The 12,723-nt window shown below is 33.9% G+C and overlaps 1 pseudogene; it reads left to right on the plus strand.

The window, feature by feature from the left end:
* Positions 1 to 4,335: 4,335 nt before the first annotated feature.
* On the plus strand, positions 4,336 to 7,682 carry LOC117717355 (olfactory receptor 5AK2-like; annotated as a pseudogene).
* The last annotated feature ends 5,041 nt before the right edge of the window (positions 7,683 to 12,723 follow it).

The following is a 12,723-nucleotide window of genomic DNA, read 5'->3' on the forward strand; positions in this document are numbered from 1 at the left end:
TTTCTTTGTTGAGACTTTGTGTGGTTTAGATATGAGGGTGACTGTAGCTGCATAGAATGAGTCTGGCAATGTTTCTTTTCTCTATAGTTTGTGGACTACTTTAAGGAGTATTAGTATTAGCTCTTCTTTGAAAGTCTGGTATAATTTTATGCTAAAACCATCTGGCCCAGGGATTGTTTTGGTTAGGAGACTTTCAACGAATTCTTCTATTTCCTTAGGGGTTATAATACTCTTCAAATAGTTACCCCATCTTGATTTAACTTTTGTAATTGGTATCTGTCTAGAAAATCATCCATTTCATTTAGATTTTCTAATGTTGTGGAGTACAGGCTTTTGAAGTAGATCTAATGATTCTTTGAATTTCCTCACTGTGTATTGTTATATCTCCTTTTTCAGTTCTAATGTTTTATTTTGGATACCGCACCTCTGACTTTTAGTTAGAGTTTGCCTGAGAGTTTTTCAATCTTGTTAATTTTTTCAGAGAAACAGCTCTTGGTTTTATTGATTCTTTGCATTGTTCTCTTTGTTTCTAATAGATTGATTTCTGCCCTAGGTATGATTGTTTCATGCCACCTTACTCTTCCTGGGTGTGTTTGCTTCTTTTTTTTTCCTTTGAGTTTTCAGGTATATTTTTAATTGCCAATATATTAATTCTCCAATTTCATTATAAAGTTACTTGATGCTATTAATTTTCCTCTTAGCACTGCTTTCATTGTGCCCCATATGATTGAGTATGTTGTGTTCTCATTTTCATTGTATTATAGAATGTCTTTTTTCATTATTTTTCCCTGACCCAATGATCATTGAATGAAGGGTTGTCTAGGTTCCATGAATATGTAGGTTTTCTGTTGTTTCTGTTGTTTCTGTTGTTGTTATAGTTCAGTTTTAAACAGTGATATGATAAGATCAAGAAGCTATACCTATCTTCTTGTATTTGCTGAAGCTTCCTTTGTGACCAAGTTCATGATCAGTATTGAGAAGGCTTTATAGTATGCTGAGAAGAAATTATATTCTTTTGTGCTTGGATGAAATATTCTGTAGTTATTTATTAGGTCCTTTTGTTTCATAATCTATGTTAGCTTCATTATTTCTTTGTTCAGTTTCTGTTTTGATGACCTTTCCATTGGTTAGAGTAGAGTGTAGAGGTCTCCCAGTAGTGATATTTGGGGTTCAGTGTGTGGTTTAATATTTAATAATGTTACTATTATGAATGTAGTGGCCCTTGGATTTGGGACTTAGATGTTCAGAATCGACATCATCTTAGTGGGTTTTTCCTTTGAAGAGTATGAAATGTCCTTTCTCATTCCTTGATTACTTTTGGTTGATTTCTATTATATTAGATATTAGAATGGTTACTTCAGCTTGTTTCTTGGATCCATTTGCTTGAAAACCCCGTTTCCAGCCCTTTACTAGGAGGTAGTATCTTTGTTGCTGATGTGTATTTATAGAATGCATCAGAGTGCTGGATCCAGGTTACCCAGCCACTCTGTTAGTCCTTGTCTTTTTATTGGGAGATTGAGACAAATGATGTTGAGGGATATTAATGACCAATAAATGTTATTACTTTTATTTTGATGGTGTGCGTGTGTGTCTGTGTGTCTGTGTGCTGGTGAATGTGATTCTCTTCTATTGGTATTGCTGGTGTGAAATTGTCTGTTTCTTGTGTTTTCAAGGGTGTAGTTACCTGGCTTGCATTGGAGTTTTAATTCTAGTATTATCTGTAGTGCTGGATTGGTGGAAAAATATTGTTTAAATTTGGTTTTGTCATGGATTATCTTGATTTTCCCATCCATGGTGATTGAAAGTTTTGTTCAGTATAGTAGTATGGGCTGGCATCTCTAGTCTGTTATGGTCTGTAAGACACCTGTCCTGCATCTTTTGTTTTTGAGAGTCTCTCTTGAGAAGTCAGGTGTAATTCTTATAAGGCTGTTTTTATATGTTACTTGGCCTTTCCCCCCTGTACCTTCAATATTCTTTCTTTTTACTGTATATGTATTGATCTGGTTATTATGTTGTTGGAGGACTTCCTTTTCTGGTTCAATCTATTTTGTGTTTTATGTTTCTTCTATGTTTCTAGGCATCTCTTTCTTTAGGTTAAAGACATTCTATGATTTTGTTAATGATACTCTCTGGGCTTTTAATCTAAGAATCTTCTTCTTCTTTTAATCTTATTATTTTTTGGTTGATCTTTTTACAGTGTCCCAAATTTCCTGGGATGCTTTGTATTAGGTTTTTTTTTTTTTTTTTTTTTTTTTTTTTTTTTTTTTTTTTTTTTTTTTTTTGCATTTTCTTAGCGCAATGTATCAATTTACTTTATGGTATCTTTTATGCCTGAGATTCATTCTTCCATTTCTGTATTCTGTTGGTGGTACTTATGTCTGTAGCTCCTATTCTGTTTCTTATGTTTTCTATTAAAACTGTTGCCTCAGTTTATGTTTTCTTTCTTGCTTCTATTCACATTTTTTCAGTTTATGAACAATTTTATGTAATTTCCTTTACCTGATGGATTGTACTTCCTGTAAGTCTTTATATTTATTTATTTTCTCTTTAAAGGTCTCTATCTGTTTGATCGTATTTTTCTGTATCCTTAAAGGATTTATTTATTTCTACTTTAAATGTTTTCTATCATCTTTATAAGATGAGTTTTCAGGTCATGGTCATGCTCTTCAGGTATTTTAGGATATGTAGTGCTTTTTGTAGTAGAAGAACTGGTTTCTGATGGTGCCATATTGGCCTAGCTTTTATTGATTATTTTCTTGTGCTATTTGATTGTCTCCGGTGTTGACCAATCTCTGGTGATTGCAGTTTCTGCAGGCAGATCTGGTAGTCCCTAATAGTAGCAGGCCCCTGATTGTCTTGTATGGCAGCAGACCTCCAGTGAAGCAGGAAGAACAGCTTTTTTTCCAGTTGACACCCAGCCTCCAGGGAGGTAGGATGAGCTGGTTGTCCTGGAAGGCATCATGCCTCCAAGGAAGTCCACTAAGATGTGGCCCAGGGAGTAAAGTGCAGATCAGGGATTGCAGGTAATGGTGTGGCTAATCAATAATTCTTAATTTTTTTCAGAAAAAGAAAAGAATAATCTCTTCTCAATTTTTTCTATAAAACCAGAATTACTTTTCTATACATACCAGGTAAAGACAACAACAACATTACAGCTTAATATACCTAATGGACATAGATGCTAACATCATCAATAAAAAACAAATATAGAAATATGTCCAAAATTTATTCACCATAATTAGATTGGTTTTATCCTAGAAATGCATGAATTACTTGACAAATAGATGTTAGTAAATCACACAAATAGAAGCTAACATGGTGCCTTTGATACTATGAATGCTGGTCCTCAGAGAATAGGCATTCAGTTCAGTTCTAGCTCAGAAGACTATGGTCCCTATGTCTGATATATACTGTAGCTTCAGCAATAGGGACTTACATTACACCTTTAGGAAGGTGGGCAGCCAAAAGCAATAGCAATAGCTTATAATGTGTTCTGTTGTGGGGTTACTCTAACCAACTACTCAACAGAGGGATTTTATGGGCTATTTTTGCTGGTATTTTTTCTTCTTCCTTTTTTTTCTTCCCCTTCTCTTCTTGTTCCTCCTCCCCCTTCTCATCTTCATTCGCCCCCTCTTCTTTTTATTGTTCTATTTCTTTACATGTTTTTGGCTTCTTGAGGGAACGTTGTCAGACCTGTTGAGAAAACGTCACTTAAACTACTTATATACAAATATACAGAGATGTATTTCTATTACTTTTATTTTAGGTAAATATTTACCTAAAATATTTATTTTATTGTGTTTTCTTATATCTTTTTTTTTTGATGTTCTTACTGTTACTTTACTCTTTACTCTCATTCTTCCACATCTATCTTTCTCCTTACTCCCAAATTAATTTTCCTGCACTTTTTCTATTTCTCTGATCAAATAAGTTCCACCTTACTTGAGATAACTTTTAAAGACTGCTTTTATTTTGTTCCATATATTTTATGCTGTGTTTTTATTTAAAGTTGAGAAAAATATTTATTGCTTTCAGTAACCTATTCATTAAATAGCGTGTTTATTAGTCAATGTGAGTTTATGTGCTTGATATAGCATCTTTTGTTTATTTTTACATGTTTAGTCAGATAGAAAAGAATTAGCTATTTCAGGTTTTCTACATTTTTGCAAAATGAGTTTTGTCTTAATTATGATTTATTTTAAAATAAGCTCATTGGATCTTAAGAAGAATACCAATCTTACATAGTTTAGATGAATCTATTCATATTTGTTTTGATTCTGGATTTTTTGAAGGAGGTGGCCAGGATGTCTTTTAACAGGGTGGCATATAGAAGTGATGTGTACTCGTGTTTCTATAAGGTAAAGATTATGTCTGAGAGATTTTGCTATATGAAATTAGGTGTACCTGTGCTCAAGGCATAAGACTTTAGAATTGTAATTAGTTTCATAGATTTATTATTTAATTAGAGAATATCCTTTTGAATTATGACTGCATTGGGGTTGATATTTACTTTTTCCTATATTAGAATGGTGATCCTTGCTTCTTTTCTTCTACCGTTTGCTTAAATACTTTCTTCCATCTTTTAACCCTCACATAGTTATTATCTTTTAGAGTGAGATATGTTTGTTGGGGTAGAAAATAGATCCTATTTTTTAAACTAATATGATAGTCTATGCCTTTTGACTGAGAAATGGAGACTATAAATGTTTAGAGTAATTAATGTTGATAATATTAATGATGAATATCTGTTAATTTCTACAATTTTATAAAATTCTTAGTGTTTTTATTAATGCTGTTTTCTGATATAGTGTTTTAGCTTTAGTTTTTCTCTTGTATTCTTTTAGATGTATTTATTCTTCTCTTGACTCTGAAGCATTTACTCCAGTATTCTGTGAAGTGTCTGTCCGGTGATCATAAATTTCTTTAACCCACTTTTATCACGGATTGTTTTCTTTCTCTATCAATCATAACAGAGAGGTTTCATGATCTAGTAGTCTGAGGTAGCAGCTGTGGTCTTAAAATATATCAGATCCTAAAATATATCACCCAAACCCTGTGACTCTAAACATTTCTGTTGAGATGTGAGCTATTATTTTGTTATTTTTCCTTCTCTTTTACTGTGACTGGCTGTTTCTTTCTTCCAGTTTTCTTACACGCTTTTCTGTATTATTATTTTTTTTAAATTTGGTTTGACATTAGGGATTTTCTTTCTGGTCCTGTATATTTGGTGCTTTGTATTCGTCTTGCACCTAGATGAGCTTCCTCTCTGTATAATTGAATGCTATTATTGCATTGAAAATTTTATTTGCCAGCTGAAGAGTTTCAAAGAAAGAAGAGTAGGGAATGCTGAGGACATTATCCCTGAACATACTCTGCAATGTTTCATTTCAAAATAAGATTTAAAGAAAACTTTCTATGATACAACTCATGTTGGTTTTAAAGGATAACATGAACTAGGTACAGTGTGTCATATCTGTAATCCCTGAAATAGGGAGGGAGAAGCAAGAAGACTCAGGAACAACTGGGTTCATGAGAAAAAACAACAAAGCAAAAACAAACAAAATGACTAAAATGTGGCATGTCAACTTATGAAGTTCTATGTAGTGTTTGGAGAATAGTCATCTAGTGGCATCTGTGTTCCCAGGAACAAACAAGCATGCCATAAATATACTAACAAACAAAATCAAGCAATAAGTTATGTATGTGGTTGGTGTGCATGTGTTTTCACTTCTGTGGACATGTGTGGTGGCCAAATGTTGACATCTGGTGTCTTCTATTGCTGTTCACCTTATTATCGGAGCCAGTTTTCCATGAACTTAGTGCTTGCCAGTTTACATAGACTGGGACTAACAATAATCATCCAGAAACAGCCTAACTGACCTCTCTAGTGTTAAGATTATAGATGAATGTTGCTATTCTTGGCTTAAATGTTTTTTAGTTTAAAAACAGTTTAAATATTGTACATGTACATGTATGTGTGTGTGTCCGTGTGTGTCCATGTGTACAACCTTTTCTGTGTGGATGGGAAGGGCAGACTTCAACATCAATTGCTTTGCTGCATTGCTATTCAGCTTATCTTTTGACTTGGAGTCTTTCACTGGATATAGAACTTGTTCTAGATTTGCTAGCTAGAAAGCCCCTGGGGTCTTTTTGTCTCCACTCTCATATCAAGGTTACTGGTGTGGATCATTGTGCCTAACTTTGGCACAAAAGTGACTGAATTCATTCCTCTGGGATTTGCTGGGCAACACAAATCTTGGCACATTCTGTTCATAATATTTTTAATAATCTACATTGCTACCCTCATGGGTAACATTGGGCTTATTTTACTCATTAAAACTGATTCTTCCCTTCACATTCCCATGTACTTTTTACTATAACATCTAGCATTTGTTGATTTCTGATGTACCTCAGCTATTACTACCAAGATGTTACAAAACTGTAGAGGTAAAGGCATCCGTCTTCTTCATAGGATGTATGTAGCAGCTTGTGTTTTCATGCTAATTATATTACCCAAAAACCTGTTTGCCGTGTCCTACATGCAGGCTAAAGGAAGCCTGCCCCCTGTTGGCTCTGATTTGGGAATAAAGTTGCCAGTGTCCATGACTGAGCAGGGAGACAGAGGCAGGATTTTTAGAATTCCTGAGCAAGAAACACAGGGGAAGGGGAGAGTCAGCAATGACAAGGGGAGAGTCAGCAATGACAAGGGAGTGGGATGGTCCACACCAGGAAGGTATAGGAGGGTGAGATGGTCAAAATGTAGGTGCAAGGGGAAAGTGCCTCCTGGGGGCTGTCCAGAAAAGTCAAAGGCAAGCAAAGATAAAATATAGATTCAGAAACTATTAAGTCAGGAATATTGCAAGGCCACGTGTTAGACACATGGAAGTTAGGGAGTGGCCCAGCTTTTGGGTTAACTTAAAGAATATTAAAAAGAAGCCTGTGTGTGTGTGTGTGTGTGTGTGTGTGTTTCATTTGTGTATCCAAAACACAGTTGTAGAGGGCAGGTGTAGAGGAGGCACTTGCATCCCTATGTCACTACAGATGTATGTTATAGTTATTAGCCTCTGATACTTTGCCAACCATCAACTGCTTCATCCTAGCTTCTATGGCTTTAGAGCACTATGTGGCCATCTGTAACCCATTATGTTATTCTAAAGTCATGTCCAAGAGGCTGTGCATTCTGCTGTTGGTTGGTTTATATGGTTGGGCTTCCTAAATGTTTCTGTAAACACAAGTTTTACATTCTCACTGAACTTCTGTAAATCTAATGCCATTAATCACCTTTTCTGTGACGAACCTCCTATTCTTGTCCTATCTTACTGCAGTGTTGACTTCAGTATCTAGTTATTGACAGTCTTTGTAGTGTTCAACCTGATGACAGCTATGGTGGTTGTCATCTTTTCATAGATATATATGTCTTGGCTGCCGTGCTCATGATGTCTTCTGCTGCAGGAAGGAATAAGGTCTTCTCCAAATGTGCCTCCCACCTGACTGCAGTCACACTTTTCTATGGGACTCTCTCCTATATGTATCTACACACATATACTAATGAATCTCAAGAGCAAGAAAATGCAGCTTGTGTATTTTATGGCATAATTATTCCCATGTTGAACACCTTACTCTATAGTCTGAGAAATCAAGATGTAATAGGAACCTTTAAAAAGATGAAGAAGAAATGCTGATAATTTGAACATTTATTTATGACTCAACAAAGTTTATCAACCAAGTCATCTATGTTCTGTTACTTCTCAGTCTCAGATATTATGGGACATGTTGAGTGTAACATGGCTTAAAGACATTATTTTATTATATCAATTGTACTTAACAGGTATAGAAAAAAACAACACAAATAATTAAATAAAATAATGTTCATTCATGCTCTCTGAAAAAAATGTGTTCAGTGTTGCTTTTGAGCTTCATGAAAATATTATTTGTAGGTATGTGCATTAAAGATTGTAGGCCAAAAAAGAAAATATAAAATAAACTTTCTCTTTGGCATAAAGTTATTCTCTAATTTTTATGTTCATAATTAATAAATTTGTTCTTTCTATTGTGTTCAAAAGTTCACACATGCTCTTTTCCCATATGTAAAATAGTTTAATATTTTCTTTGATTGAATATTTCAATTATTCTGCTTTGTCTTCCATATTTAATACTCTTTCCTACCAGTGATACATTTTATTCATGAAACTTTCCTCTGAATTTTATTTAGCTTATTGAGTTTGCCATCTTGAGAATTTCAATTTGCTTTAATTTAATGTGTGTAGGTATTTTCAATTTCATTTAATATAATATATTAGTTTTTAATTTTATTTATTCCTATCTTTTTTTCCTTTATTTGGGTATGAAACTGAGGTCCTCAGTATTAGTGCATTGTTTTCATTTTAAATTCTTTGGCATTTCATTAAAGTCATTTTTATTTAGGGATGTTACTCTGTGATTGGTAGGTTTTAGAGAAGAAGGATGTTTTAGTTTTCATATTACTTGTGTTTTTACATTGGGACTTGTGCATCAGAAGTTGAGATTTTGGGGATCAATTTCTTATGTGAGATTTTGCAGTATTCTGAAGGAAAATATTGTGGTAGCTTTAAGATGTATATTCCCTTTTTAGTTTGTTTTTGTCTTTTAAAATTTCAAAAATAAGAATACTATCTCAATGCTTTGCATAGTCTTACCCTGAAAGTATAAAATTGTATCAATTAACACTATTCATATATAGACTGATTGCTAGATTGCTTATGACATTAATCTTGTTTCTTCCCCATTTTCTTTTATTGTGTAATAGTCATGGGTGTTCCTTCTATGATGATCTGTCTCCTTTGTGTGTTTTTTTTATATCTTGGGACTATTTTAGACTGAATTCTGGCTCTGGGTCACACCCTTGGTAGATCTGTGGCTCTGGACAAATTTTGAATCTTGTTACAGCAATGATTCCTACTCAAGTTGCAGCTATAGTTTCTTTTATTACTCTGGCTGTGGATCAGGCTCTATGTCAGTACCTATAAATTATTCTGGAGTAAAGATCTTACTATTTTATATACATTTCTTGCATATTTACATTGAGTGACTATTTGGCTCAGTAGAATAATAATTATGAATGTATTATATGCAATATATGCAATCAATATTATATCAATTTATGCAATAATATTAGCAAATCTCAGTTTCATAGGATAAATAATAAAAAACTAGTGGGCATAAAGGACAGTATGTTTTTAAAAATAATTTTGGTATACTTCTCTCAAATTTAGACAGGTCATCCCAACTAAAAATAAACAAACTTCAGAATTAGGGAATATTTTGAAAATTTATTTCAGCTAAAGACCATATCTCAAAAACTAAGGTATAGAACAATTACAACAAAAATCTATATTATGATTTCTAGTCTACAAAAGCACACAAAAATACACACAAGAAAACTTAGCACACTTGAACACCTATTGTTGTCCTCCTTCCCTGGGACATCAAGTCTCTACAGGATCAGGCACATCCTCTCCCACTGAGGGCAAAGAAGGCCATCCCTTGCTACATATGTAACTAGTGTCACAGACCAGCTCATGTATGTTTGTTGGTTGGTGGCTTAGTCTCTGGGAGCTCCAAAAAGTCAATATGATTTGATACTGTTAGTTTTCATGTGGGGTTCTCATCCTCCTCAGCTCCTTCAATCCTCCCCTAACTCTTCCTCAGGAATTTATAATATCAGTACAATGGTTGGCTGTACGTATCTGTATCTGTCTCAGTCAGCTGCTGGTAGAGACATTCATAGGGCAGCTGGGCACCTGGCTGCAAGTACAACTTAGCATCAGTAATAGTGTCAGGGTTTGGTATCTGTGCATGGGATGGTTTCCAAGTTGGGCTAAAAACTTAATGGATTTTCCTTGAGTCTCTCTTCCATGTTTGTTTCTACATTTCTTTTATACAGGAAAACTTCTGGGTCAAAAATTTTGAAGGTAAGTTTGTGACTCCTCCTTCTACTGGGGTCCCTCTCTATTTACTGAAGGTGGTCTCTTCAGATTCCACTTCTCCACTGTTAGGCATTTCTGCTAAGGTCATCTCCATTGAGTCCTGGGAGCATCTCATATCCTAAAAAATCCCAGGTAAGTAATCTTGTAATTAAGTAATCTTGAAAAAATATATAAAACTTGATTACGTATGATAAACTAAAACTAAACACAAAAATATAAACATACCAGGTTAATACATACAGATGCATAAAATTGAAGAAGTAATAGAAGACCCTGCACATAAAAGAGCTCAGCATTACATGTAACCAACTTCTATACAATCTATGTAGAAGAGATAACCATAATAATCCATAAACTGTTCCAGAAAATAAAAAGGAAAGAAATAACATCAACAAATTTTCAAAGTGTTATTACTCTGATTCCAAAGTTGAATAATGGTAAATAAAAGCAAACCATAGAACTACTTTGCTTATGACCCTGGATGCAACAAAATTATATAAAATTCATGTACACTATAGCAAAGAACTCATTAAGAATATCATACACTATGATGATCAACTATGCTTAATCCAAAAATATGTTTTCTTCAATTTCTTTAAATCAACAAATATAACACAACATATAAATAGTCTTATGATGAAATTAAAATGAATACTTGTATAAACAGAGAGACAGACAGACAGACAGACAGACACACACACACACACAACTGACCCTGATAATGTTCAATGCTTCTTTGTAAAGGTATCTTTTGGTGCCTAATGTAATTGTCATCCAGGATGCTTACTGCTGAATAAGCTCACCCTTTTATAGTTTTCTCTAAATTCTGGCTGGCTGTTCAATTCAGCTGTTGTGTCTCAAATACCTCTCTGAGCTGACTCATTCAATCTGGCTTCTTTTGCCTTCTCACTGAATTGCTCTGCTTGGCCTTATACTGACTGGCATTTTTTTCTAATCTTCTAGTTCCTTCTTATTCACTGCCTTTAACTGCCTCTGCTGCAGGAAGTATATGGAACTGAACTTAATTCTACTGCACTGCTCCATGGTCTGACTGACTAAACTGAACTCAACTGACTGAAAAAAAAAAAAAAAAAACACTCTTCTTTCTTCTTGCACAGCTTGCAAATTGCCTCCTTTTCCTGTCTGTCCTCTGAGAGTTGACTATATCCTATCTCTGGCTCATCTGCCCAATAATTACCTGATTCATTACTTTGTCTACCTCTGATGTAGAAAACATAGTTGTTTTCTTTTATCAACTAACACTATGTACATTGTTTGAGATTAAAGATGTATACTATGGTATATATGTATTCCAGTAAAAGTAGCCATATTGCTGGAGACATTATACACTAGCTGATATGAGGCCCCTGACACCTATACAGCAGAGGACTGTCCTCAATGAGATAAGAAGCACCTAACCCTAAAGAGACTTGAGACCCCAGGGAGTGGGGAGGTCTGGAGAGGCAGGAGTGGGGGTTGGAGACATCTGGTTAGAGACAGGGTAGAGGGAGAGGGAGGAGAAATGAGATGGGGAAAATGGTTGGAGGGCAGACCAGAAGGGGGATGACTACTGAACTGTAAAAAAAAAGATTAATGAATAAAAAAGTCTTAAATGTCAAGAAAGTAAGAAAGAAAGAAAGAAAGAAAGAAAGAAAGAAAGAAGAAACAATACAAACTAATCAATAACAACAACAAAAATTTCTCTACTTTTCTTTATGGAAAAAGTTTAAAGAAAGGCACTACTATTAATATAAAACATATGCCAATACCATAAATGTCTTACCAAATAACCCTATAGAAAATATAACACTAAATTTGAAAATGAATTGATAGTAAATTCACAAAAATAGAAAGAAATCAAGTGTGGTCATTCTTATAACTATTATTCATGACTGAATAGGATAACAGAAAAAAACACTAGTGAAATAAATAGATAAAGAATGTTTTATATTATCCCTATCTCACATGATATGACCATTTATTTAAGAGACTCTAGTGATTCTACTAGATAAACTTCTAGGTTTGATAAATATTTCAACAAAGTAGGATATCATGATATCAACATAAAAAATACATACAAATAAACCCAATGAAGGAGAGGAAAGACCTCCAAAATTAAGTCCTAAAAACATTGTGGAAGAACTGGTAAATGACAGTAGAAAATGGAAAGACACCACGTGTTTATATAAGAACAGGATAAATAATGCAAATAACAATGCAATATTACTGAAGGTGGTGGTCGTTACACATTCACGAGAATGTACATCAAACTTCTATTTTCTTTCTTTACAAGACTCAAACAAACAAGCTTTTAAATTCTATAGAAGCATAAAAGATCCAAAATACCCAAAGCGATTCTTAACAAAGGGAACAATGTTTTACACATCACAGTATCATACTATTAGATGACCAAAACATAATTCACGCATACAAAATAACCACAAAAATTAATGAAGTAGAATTGTAGGTTCAATACTACATTCCTATGGCTACATAACTTTTGGCAAATGTTTAACAAACTTATATTGGCAAAAATACATCTGTAATAAAAATATGGTGCTGAGAAAAAAATGGCTATTTGTAGAAGTATATACTTAGAATCATATTCCTTGCCTTGCAAAAAATAATTTCAAAATGAAGCTAAGAAGCTAATATATGAAACTGAAATTTCTAGAGGAAAAGATAGGCAAAACTATACAAGTAAAAAACACATTGAGAAAAATGCCAATTAAAACTACTTTGAGATTTTATCTTATCA

The sequence above is a fragment of the Arvicanthis niloticus genome, chromosome 11, assembly GCF_011762505.2.
Source record: "Arvicanthis niloticus isolate mArvNil1 chromosome 11, mArvNil1.pat.X, whole genome shotgun sequence".
NCBI classification, from domain to species: domain Eukaryota; kingdom Metazoa; phylum Chordata; class Mammalia; order Rodentia; family Muridae; genus Arvicanthis; species Arvicanthis niloticus.